This window comes from Eretmochelys imbricata, chromosome 17 (genome assembly GCF_965152235.1).
Source record: "Eretmochelys imbricata isolate rEreImb1 chromosome 17, rEreImb1.hap1, whole genome shotgun sequence".
NCBI lineage: Eukaryota > Metazoa > Chordata > Testudines > Cheloniidae > Eretmochelys > Eretmochelys imbricata.
In genome coordinates this window covers 25170106-25182140 of record NC_135588.1, presented here as the reverse complement: position 1 = coordinate 25182140, position 12035 = coordinate 25170106, and positions in this window count along the sequence as shown.

The window sequence follows — 12035 nt, the reverse complement described above, 5'->3', positions numbered from 1 at the left end:
AGATTCCATGTGCCATATGAGGAGTGGGCTAACTTTCCATATCCTTGCTTCCAGAGCTTGTTGGTGTGCATTTTTAACAACAATTTCCCCAATTAAAAGGTCTGGCCTTACTATGCCAGAAACATACTGCATCCATTCGTATTGATAAGTATCAAACAGTGATCTTTTGCTTTGCTTTAGCAAGTGTATCAAAACCTTAGTGTATCCTGATATTACCCAAAACATTTTATGTTCCAAGGTGAACAAAGCAAGTATCTGCATTCCAGTACATCCCATGTGCAATAGCAGTATGATTTTCCTTTTCATTTGTTTTTGTATTAGGCTGTCCTGTAGCTGGGACAGAGAGCTTAATTTATTCTTAATCACCTCTAGGTCTACAGTATTTATGATCACTGCTCCAAAACCAATTTCTCCTAATATGGTGTCTGCTATCTGAGGAGGTATCCCTACATTTGATACACAACAGTGCTAGCAACAAGACAAACAACACAAGACAAACCATAGAACACAAAACACAATTTTTATTGTGACAGTAGATTCATGGTATTCTGGGTTGCTTTTCAGCCAGCATTAGCTTTTTCTGTTGTTCTGAAAGACAAGAAAAACATATTTCTACCCCTTTGGGGGTGGCAGATTATTGCTTAAAATATTCCTTTCTTTTACAAATACCCTTGCTGGTTGCAGGCAAAACAGAGGAATTACCCTGCTTGTTCTATAGGCAGGCCAGATTTCAATGGCTTCTACCTTTATCAGTTAGGTAATTTGCATTAACACAGAGCTTTCTGGCTTGCTTTTGGATTCAAAGCCATTAGCAGCTCATAGACTCTGTCTTAAAAGGGACACAATCAAGTTTCACCAGAGTTTTGATTACTTTTCACTCTCAACTCCTGCTTTTAAAACATACAAAAATTTGAAAAAGAAAACACAGCCTATTGTGGCTCTTGAAGCCCTAATAGGATTTTAATTAAGTAGCGTGTTTATGTTTGCATTTCTTTTACCCCTTTTAAAATATACACTGCTCTGTTTTTACATAGCTGTATATAAATTACATTCCATTTATACATTTGGGGCAGCTAAGTTTCAACAGAACCCCCTTATATTCTTTTAACAAATTTGACTAAATTGTCCATAGTCAAATGATTTCAATTAGATAGTCTCTTTGCCTGGATTATTTACAGACATTCCTTTGGAAAAGGGCCCATTCTCCTTTCAGAATGGCTGCAAAGAAACCAAGAATTTTCTTTCTATAACACTTTTCCTTTTTAACACTGTTACAACGTTTAACTGCTTAATTCCCTCCAGCCTCTGCAGAGTTAACTTCTCACTCTCTTTCCTTAAATCACTTGCTTATCTCCCAAAATGACACCTTTATCAACTCAGATTTTACCATTCTAAGTACTATTTCAGGGATCTGAATTTTCCATGACTGTATTTACTGCTTCCCTTACTCCTGCGACTTTGCCCTTAGGGCTTCCAACTGGTTTTCCAATTTCCTTATCTGTTGCCTGCCTGCTTGTCTGGGCCCAATCCTTTTTTTCTCAATGCACCATCCCTTTCCATGGGCACAGGCTTTGTTCCACTACCAATTTAGCAAGGAAGGTGGGCTCCATAATTAGCCCCCACCCCTCCTGGTTCCTTTCCTCTTCATAATCACCCCACACGGTGCTCTCCTCGTTGTTGGGGGTGCCTTACATATGGCCTTCTCCCCCTTCACCCACTGGACTTCTCCTCGGTCTTAATGAGGGCTGCTATAGGGGTGCAACAAGATTCCACCCAAAACTGAGGATCTTCACAAAGGGAGAGATCAAACCCCCACAAGGGTCACCCGATTCATCTGTCGTGAGGCTCACCACCTGGACTGAACACATGGCCAACTGACGTTTAAACTGTTTAATTTTCTTTTCATGGTGAGCAAGCTGCCGTTGTGGTGTATGCTGAGCGTGAATAGCAACTTGTTCTGGGCATAGGCTTGGGTTGCAGCCTGGTTAGTAATCTGCGCTTTCAGTTGCTCCATTTCCAACAGCTGTCGGGTACACACCTCTTTCCTTTTCCCCAACTCCTCTTTTTGTCCCGACAACATTTGATACCACATAGCTGCTGCAGTCCAAATTAATCCCACAGCTGCCCCTAGATTTTTTTCCCTTGTCTTCACCCTACCCCTCCTTTGAAAGAGGCAGCAGGGTCCCGTCCCTCTTTGCTGCCTCCCCCGTGGCTCAGGCATCAGGTCCACCTGCCTCCCGTGACACCAGCTGACCAGGCAGCTGGACTACCGTGTCCGCGCTCCCTAATGCCCATACATCCGGCCTTGAACCCATCGCCCATGACTGCGGGACTCCCGAGTCCGCAGCTGTACCCTTCTGTTTCCTGAACGTGCTCTCACAATCCCTTAATACAACTCTGAAGGTCTTTTAATCACTTTGAGATTTCACGTTGCCCACACCGGCACCAGGGCTTACAATGTCCCCCCCCCTCCCTTTTGCGGGGCCGGAAGGAGAAATGCTAAGCCTCCCTCCATATTACTCGGTCTGATCCTACCCAGGGTACATACACCACAACCCTTCCCTGGCAGAGCGAGACACCCTTGTTATGGGGCTTATTTCGTCACCCTCACATCCCTGGTCCTTCTTGCATGAACAGAGAGCAACAATACCCAAAGTCCAAAGGTGCAAACAATTCAATGTTTATTGGGGTGAACGTCCAGCAAGCTTAAATCCAAGTTCCTTTTTCCTTATTTTCAAATCCCAACTTACTTCCTGTTTGCCCATTATTTATATAGTAATATTCTTAGCTATACCTTAACCAATAATTCTACTGAAATTTACCTAACCAATCCTAACATATTGTAACATGATTAGCTAACCAGTTATATCCCACCACCTTAATTAGTTTACACCCAGCAAAATTAATTATACAGCAGACAGAAATGATCACAGAACCAGACAGAGACCATGCAAATAAACATTAGCAAAGTGGGACAAAACAATACAGAAGTGAGGATTTCACAACTACAGCTATAAAGACATAAGGGTTTCCCAGCTGTGTCTATTGATAAGTGAGTGCTTACCAGACAGAAAACAATCAAACTAAATTTCCTTTTACATCTTCTAGGCTCTTCCCTTTCTTTGGAGGTGATAGATCGGATCACCTTCCTAACAGCCCCAGATTGCCTTATTTCAATGTGACTAGTTTGGAATGTGAGGAGGTGACCGTTCGCTTCCCAGCTTATGGCTGCCTCTGCTGCTTAGCCAAAGGCATTGGCCTAAGAACAGGGCCTTAGACTGTCACAGTGAGAGAAGGCCCTTACACAGATTCTTTCTTTTATACCTCTATAACTAGTTAAATGATAAACATACACCTAAATTCTTAAAGTATAGGCAGTGGTGAGCTGGAGCAGGTTCGCACCGGTTCGCTGGAACCGGTTGTTAAATTTAGAAGCCCTTTTAGAACCGGTTGTTCTGCGAGGGACAACCGGTTCTAAAAAGGCTTCTAAATTTAACAACCGGCCCAAAGTGGTGCCTTAGGGCTGGAGCACCCAAGGGGAAAATTTGGTGGGTGCAGAGCACCCACCGGCAGCTCCCCGTCCCACCTCCACCCCCAGCTAACCTCCGCTCTGCCTCCGCCTCCTCCCCTGAACGTTCCGCCCCGCTCTGCTTCTTCGCCCCCTGTCATAAATATAAAGGGAAGGGTAAACCCCTTTAAAATCCCTCCTGGCCAGAGGAAAAATTCTCTCCCCTGTAAAGGGTTAAGAAGCTAAAGGTAACCTCGCTGGCACCTGACCAAAATGACCAATGAGGAGACAAGATACTTTCAAAAGCTGGGAGGAGGGAGAGAAACAAAGGGTCTGTGTCTGTCTATATGCTGCTTTTGCCGGGGATAGACCAGGAATGGAGTCTTAGAACTTTAGTAAGTAATCTAGCTAGGTATGTGTTAGATTATGATTTCTTTAAATGGCTGAGAAAAGAATTGTGCTGAATAGAATAACTATTTCTGTCTGTGTATCTTTTTTGTAACTTAAGGTTTTGCCTAGAGGGATTCTCAATGTTTTGAATCTAATTACCCTGTAAGGTATCTACCATCCTGATTTTACAGAGGTGATTCCTTTACTTCTATTTACTTCTATTTCTATTAAAAGTCTTCTTGTAAGAAAACTGAATGCTTTTTCATTGTTCTCAGATCCAAGGGTTTGGGTCTGTGGTCACCTATGCAAATTGGTGAGGATTTTTACCAAACCTTTCCCAGGAAGTGGGATGCAAGGGTTGGGAGGATTTTGGGGGGAAAGACGTGTCCAAACTACGTTTCCCAGTAAACCCAGTTAGAGTTTGGTGGTGGCAGTGGATATTCCAAGGACAAAGGATAAAATTAATTTGTACCTTGGGGAAGTTTTAACCTAAGCTGGTGAAAGTAAGCTTAGGAGGTTTTCATGCAGGTCCCCACATCTGTACCCTAGCGTTCAGAGTGGGGGAGGAACCTTGACACCCCCCTCCCCCCGGCTTCCTGCGAATCAGCTGTTCGCGCGGGAAACTGGGGAGGGCTGAGAAGCAAGCGGCGGCTTCGCGCTCAGGCCCAAGGAGGTGGAGATGGAGCGGAGGTGAGCTGGGGCGGGGGGGAGGGGGCGCGAGGAGAGCCGCATGTGCCGCAGCAGGTAACCCGGTGGGGGTGCAGGGGAACCATTCCTGCCTCAGCTCACCTCTGCCTCCCTGGGTCTGAGCATGAAGCCGCTGCTTGCTTCTCAGCCCACCCCGGCTTCCCGCGTGAACAGCTGATTCGTGGGCAGCCGGGGGTGGGGAGGGGAAAGAAACAGAGTGGGGCGGCGCGTTCAGGGGAGGAGGCAGAGTGGAGGTGAGGTGAGCTGGGCACAGGGTGGGGAGCTGCCGGTGGGTGCTCTACACCCACCAAATTTTCCCTGTGGGTGCTCCAGCGCCAGAGAACCCACGAAGTCGGCACCTAAGGCACCACTTTTGATGTGATCAGTGGGGGGAGCAGCCGCTCCCCCTGCTCTCCCCCTACCTATGCTACCCCACCCCTAGGAGCCAGAGGGACCTGCCAGATGCTTCCTGGCAGCTGCCCCAGGTAAGCAGCGCCAGGACTCCCCGCCTTGCCCCCCGGCAGGTCTCTCTGGCTCTTAGGGGTGGGGTGGGCACCCACTACAGTGGCCCACAAGACCCTCCTGCCCAGTTCTGGGGGCAGACAGGGGAGGGGGGTGGATGGGGCAGGGGTCGGGGGGGAGCGTGAATGAACGTGGGGGGTTGGATGGGGCAGGAGTCCCGGGGGGCGGGGGTGGGCAACAACCCCCTCGTGGGGTGAGGAGGGAACCGGTTGTTAAGATTTTGGCAGCTCATCACTGAGTATAGGCCTTTACAGACAGGCTTGAATATCTGTATCCTAACACTCCACCCCTTTTTTTTAATTTTGGGATCCTCCTGCCAAGGTATCCCTGGAAAAGCAGAGGACATATGGTGACACACTTCCTGATAGGGCCAGGCATCAAGGTGGAAGGTTTTGAAGCTCTATCTGTCCCACTGCCCCTTGTGTAGTACCGTGTCCTACACCTTCTCTCATATTGGCATACCACACCTATTCCAATTAGTGTTCCAGACTTCCCATTATAGTGGGCCCGAGAAGGTTGGGTCTGGGTTGTCTAGTACACTGGGGGGAGGGCTTACTACATTATTTATAGGTTATAATTAGTGGCTGTTCACTAGGGGGTTGTGCCCCCCTTGATTGTTTCCATATGCAATGTAACACAAATACAGTTAACAATACACCAGCTGCTATGATAATCCACAGCAACACTGAGAGTCCTGACCACTGCAGTATGGTCCAACATCCTGGCCACCACCATGAACACTGCTTCTCCTCCTTTGATAGGGTTAAAATTTTGTCAGTGCCATCCTGTAGTGTGTATTGTAAGTGTGTCCAGCTGTTGGCTCTTGCAGCAAGTTGCTCTTGTAATCTTTGTGTACTTTTGTCCATATTGTGTGTCCATTGAATATCCACGGTGAAATTTGGTATTGTCCAAACCAATTCAACTACTTGGTATGGCATGGGGTAGTAGGTGCTGGTTCGATTGTTTACAACGATTAAGTCCCCTGATCCATTGGTGCACCATAGTCCAGGTGGCAGTGTATAGAAGTTCATAATTTGGTCATACACTGGAAGGATTTTGCCTCCTAGTGTTATATTGCAGGATTGCATACATTCCCAACAGGACAGGCCTAACAAAGAAAATAACAGAACGCCACTAGCCGTCACCTTCAGCCCCCAACTAAAACCCCTCCAACGCATTATTAAGGATCTACAACCTATCCTAAAGGATGACCCAGCACTCTCACAAATCTTGGGAGACAGGCCAGTCCTTGCCTACAGACAGCCCCGCAACCTGAAGCAAATACTCACCAACAACCACATACCACACAACAGAACCACTAACCCAGGAACTTATCCTTGCAACAAAGCCCGTTGCCAATTGTGCCCACATATCTATTCAGGGGACACCATCACAGGGCCTAATAACATCAGCCACACTATCAGAGGCTCGTTCACCTGCACATCCACCAATGTGATTTATGCCATCATGTGCCAGCAATGCCCCTCTGCCATGTACATTGGTCAAACTGGACAGTCTCTACGTAAAAGAATAAATGGACACAAATCAGATGTCAAGAATTATAACATTCATAAACCAGTCGGAGAACACTTCAGTCTCTCTGGTCACGCAATCACAGACATGAAGGTCGCTATCTTAAAACAAAAAAACTTCAAATCCAGACTCCAGCGAGAAACTGCTGAATTGGAATTCATTTGCAAATTGGATACTATTAATTTAGGCTTAAATAGAGACTGGGAGTGGCTAAGTCATTATGCAAGGTAGCCTATTTCCTCTTGTTTTTTCCTACCCCCCCCCCCCCCCAGATGTTCTGGTTTAACTTGGATTTAAACTTGGAGAGTGGTCAGTTTGGACGAGCTATTACCAGCAGGAGAGTGAGTCTGTGTGTGTATGGGGGTGGGTTTTTGGAGGGGGGTGAGGGAGTGAGAGAACCTGGATTTGTGCAGGAAATGGCCTAACTTCATTATCATGCACATTGTGTAAAGAGTTGTCACTTTGGATGGGCTATCACCAGCAGGAGAGTGAATTTGTGGGGGGGGTGGAGGGTGAGAAAACCTGGATTTGTGCTGGAAATGGCCTAACCTGACGATTACTTTAGATAAGCTATTACCAGCAGGACAGTGGGGTGGGAGGAGGTATTGTTTCATATTCTCTGTGTATATATAAAGTCTGCTGCAGTTTCCACGGTATGCATCTGATGAAGTGAGCTGTAGCTCACGAAAGCTCATGCTCAAATAAATTGGTTAGTCTCTAAGGTGCCACAAGTACTCCTTTTCTTTTTGCGAATACAGACTAACACGGCTGTTACTCTGAAACGAAACATTCCCAACAGAATACACCATACCCCATATACATTATCCCTAAATGCCCCCCCCCATTGCAATAGGCCATTGATCGTGCTCCTCCATAGTCATAGGAGAGGGGCACATCCATATTCCTTCTCTGGATATACAACTGCTTAATGTGATGACAGTCCAGTTTACCCCATTCCACCCCCCCCCCATCACATCTATTTCCTTGTGGCTCCCAACGCGCTCCCCCTTCCCTAGTTACTCCCATAGAGTTCAAGGGGACCACCTTATTTGCATTTCCTTCCTATGGTATCATAGTAATAATTACACAAGAACTCTCTTCACAGGTCGGGGATGTTATTTTCCAGGTAGATGGGTATGTTTTTGCAATTGTGGATAAATATGGGCTAGCCTCCCAATTTAATACTGAAGGCCATTGTTCTGACCAAGCATCTATCATAATATCCATTAACATTATTAACTGAGCATTTTGAATACCTACACACACTTCTCCCCATGTTAATCTTCTGAAGCCATCCCCACCCATGTCACCAGGTCCCCTGCCCAATGAGTTAACTGCAAGTTTAGCTCTACTGCTCTCTTCCACCTTGTGACAACTGCTGATAGTTGCTGTGCCATTAATTCATTAATTTGTTGTTGAAATCTCACATTTTGTCTTACTAATTGTTTGGTTACCCACTCGTCCCCCAGATTCCATGTACCCAGCATAGTGTTCCCTGGTGCCCACAATCCCCTTTTCCGATGATGATTCCAGGTGTGTCCCCTCACCGACCCATTGAATTGTTGTTTCAATCCTTCGATGTACATACTACAATTAGAATGCATTTGGTCCACCCACCATTCCTTGGGGTGTCCCACCCCTGGAACAGAGTGAAAGGACATGTCAAAAAGTGCTGGCTATACCTGCTCCCACAATGGCTTCCATACATTTGCTCGTCGGGGAATATTCTCAGCTCCAGGCTGTGGCCACTTTAAATTTGGATTCTTCCAACTTGGCATCCATATCACCTGCAGGGTTACAGTCTGTAAAATGGTTAACTCATCGTACCCCCAGCGTCCCAAAGGGGATTTTATGCCCAATGTAATATGTACATAACAATCACACCCTCGGGGATTATCTTCAATGGAAGTACCATTGGGGTTACATATGGTAACATCACACCCTAAATGTGGAGCCCTGTTTTCCCAAGAGGGTTCATTTGCTCCAGGAGACCAGAGGGTTATATTCTTTGGACCCTCTGTAACAAACCAAATAGCTGGGTAACTGTGTTTTCCACTGTGATTAATCATGGCAGCACCCAGGGAGTACCATGCAATATTTCCTGATAAATTTGATATTCTCCACTGGGTTGGGATTTCCCAATCTAATCCATAAACCATATACCGACACTGCCAAATTCCTATTGGCATATTAGTGATACATCTTTCTATGGGGAGATTCTCATAGTCTTCATTTGCTTTATTACCACAGGTTGCATGTGTAGCTGTCCATGTGTTTCCTCCTTTCGACACTTCACATCGTGGGATCTGAATAGAATTTGTAAATGTGACAATTGTGATTAGCACTAGTAATTGTTCCAGCCAAGGCCAGGGAGTTTTCATCCTTGTCTCCTTTTTGAATTAACATGTAATATACACATAACAAAATTTACACGTCCCCTTTCCCAATCCCCTGTTTGTACCTTTTTATTTGTGTGCAGTGAACCCACTCCTGTCCTCCATTCTCTGTACCCAGTAATAGCAGACTCAGCCCTAATTGGTCAAGGACAAGATAAGGGCCCTTCCATTTAGGAGCTGGGAATTGATGACGTTGACGTGGAAACTTGTACATCACTAGATCTCCCACCATGGGTAGCTCACGCTCCCCAGGCAGGTCATACCATGCTTTGACTCTTGCTGCTCCTTGCTTGTCTCGCCAGGCCACCGCCTGCTGTATCTGTTTTACATGGTCGATTAGAGTTAAAATCCATTCTAATGTTAAGCTGTGTGTAGTGACTTCCCCAGGTACTGGGGTAAGTAGATTTTCCCACTGTTCCATGGGCCTTCCCATGAAAGCCTCAAATGGAGAAAATCCTGTGCCCTTTGATTCTCGGGCCCTTATTCTCATTAAGACAAAGGGCAGTAACTGTGAACAGTTTTTTCCTCCCATTTCCACTCCTTTTCTTAGCTCACTTTTAATGATGCGGTTCATGCGTTCCACCTGCCCCGCAGCCTGGGGGTGATAAGCAATATGGATTCCAGTGAGGGCCGATAGCTCCCCTAACAGATCTGACTGGAAAGCTGCTCCTTGGTCTGAGTCAATCACCTTTGGGACCCCGCAGCGAGTGAATACCTCATTTACCAGTATTGCAGCAGTTACCCGGGCAGTTTGATACTTTGTGGGGAAAGCTTCCACTCACCGGCTGAAAGCATCCACTACCACCAACATGAATCGGTTTTTCCTGTGATCTGGTGGTAGGGGTCCTGTGTAATCAATTTGTATTCTTTCCCACGGTCCCCTTGGGGCTTGTCTCATTAATTCTCCCCTTAGCACCTTGTGAGGTGGGCTGTGCCTGGCACAGTCCAAACAACGTTACAGATGTGATTTTAAATCAGCTGCCATTCAGGGCCACCAGCACAACCTTTTTAAAGTTCTCAGTGCCTCCTCAAACCAGGGGTGTCCCCCTGCCAAGCTCCCATGCACCCAGCTTAAGCTATCTGGCTTCCCTGAAGGCACAGCATTACTGCTCCCTCAGCTATTAAGACACACCAAATCCCTTCCATTAGTTCCACCTTTGGCACATGCCTGTCCCCAAGTTTCATGATGCCTTCCAGTCCTGGGTCAGATTCCTGCAACTCTCGAATTCGCCCTCCCCGATCTGTATCCATCCTGCTTCTTTTATCACGGCTATAGGCACATTCTCTTCTGGCTCCCAGGGCCATGGGGTGCCTCTGTTGCAGCCCGCTTGGCCTCTGCGTTGGCCAGATTATTTCTCTTTGCTTGGGGTCCTGTTTTCTTGTATGCCTTCACCTTTACCACACTGATCCGTGTAAAACAGTGACTCAGCTCCTCCACTCGCTTCCACCAGGTAGCATGCTTGATTGTGGAGCCGTCTGTTGCCCTGACATGATTATCTGCCCACCATCTCAGCATTAATGTGGCCCCACGAAATACATCATCTGAATCTACCTCTACCCAACATTCTGGCTCAAATTTGGGATCCACTTCATTTAAAGCTGTTAGCAAGGCTGCCAGTTCTGCCTCCTGAGCTGACCTTGCTTCTAATGAGAAACCAACGGTGCTGACTCTCTCATTTCCTCTGATTCCCACAACAGCTAAGCCTGCAGTTTTATATCCCCCCGATACCTACAACTTCCATCCAAAAACCACACCAGTGTCCCCTCCTTTATCTGGTTGGGGTTAGCCGCCTGAAACACCTGATGTTGGGTTTTACCTGGGCTGGCTTCACATTTGTGTGGGGTGCCAGCCAGATGTAATCCAGCTACCCAGACTATGGGTTTCTTTAACACCTCTGCTTTAATGTTTTCTGCCCGTAGAGCCAGCAACCATTTGGCAATATACTGCCCACTCACGGTCCCTGTAAGACAGTGTGCATGTTTAACAGCCGCAGGGGGTCGTGCCCACATATCTATTCATGGGACACCATCACAGGGCCTAATAACATCAGCCACACTATCAGAGGCTCGTTCACCTGCACATCCACCAATGTGATATATGCCATCATGTGCCAGCAATGCCCCTCTGCCATGTACATTGGTCAAACTGGACAGTCTCTACGTAAAAGAATAAATGGACACAAATCAGATGTCAAGAATTATAACATTCATAAACCAGTCGGAGAACACTTCAATCTCTCTGGTCACGCGATTACAGACATGAAAGTTGCAATATTACAACAAAAAAACTTCAAATCCAGACTCCAGCGAGAGACTGTTGAATTGGAATTCATTTGCAAATTGGATACAATTAACTTAGGTTACCTTGCATAATGACTTAGCCTCTCCCAGTCTCTATTCAAACCTATTTCCCCTTGTTTTTTCCTCCCCCCCCCTGACATTCTTGTTAAACCCTGGATTTGTGCTGGAAATGGCCCACCTTGATTATCACACACATTGTAAGGAGAGTGATCACTTTACATAAGCTATTGCCAGCAGGAGAGTGGGGTGGGGAGTGGTATTTTTTCATGCTTTGTGTGTATAAAAAGATCTTCTACACTTTCCACAGTATGCATCCGATGAAGTGAGCTGTAGCTCACGAAAGCTCATGCTCAAATAAATTGGTTAGTCCCTAAGGTGCCACAAGTCCTCCTTTTCTTTTTGCGAATACAGACTAACACGGCTGTTACTCTGAAACTTGTTCCACCCTCATCACCCATAATTCCAGCACCTATGCCACTGGGTTGCTAAGTGACTTTGGCTAAGCCACGTCCCCCTCTCTGCCTCAGTTTCCCCAGCTGTGAGATGATGCGGGTGTGGCTGATCCTTTATCAGAGTCTGGCTAGGGGTAGGACCAAGGGGGGTCAAGACCAAGGGGGGGCGGGGCAGCCCTCCCCACTGAACTAGGGGCACAGCTCCGCCCGCAGCGAGCGCCGGCTCCTGCCCAGCCAGGAGACGCT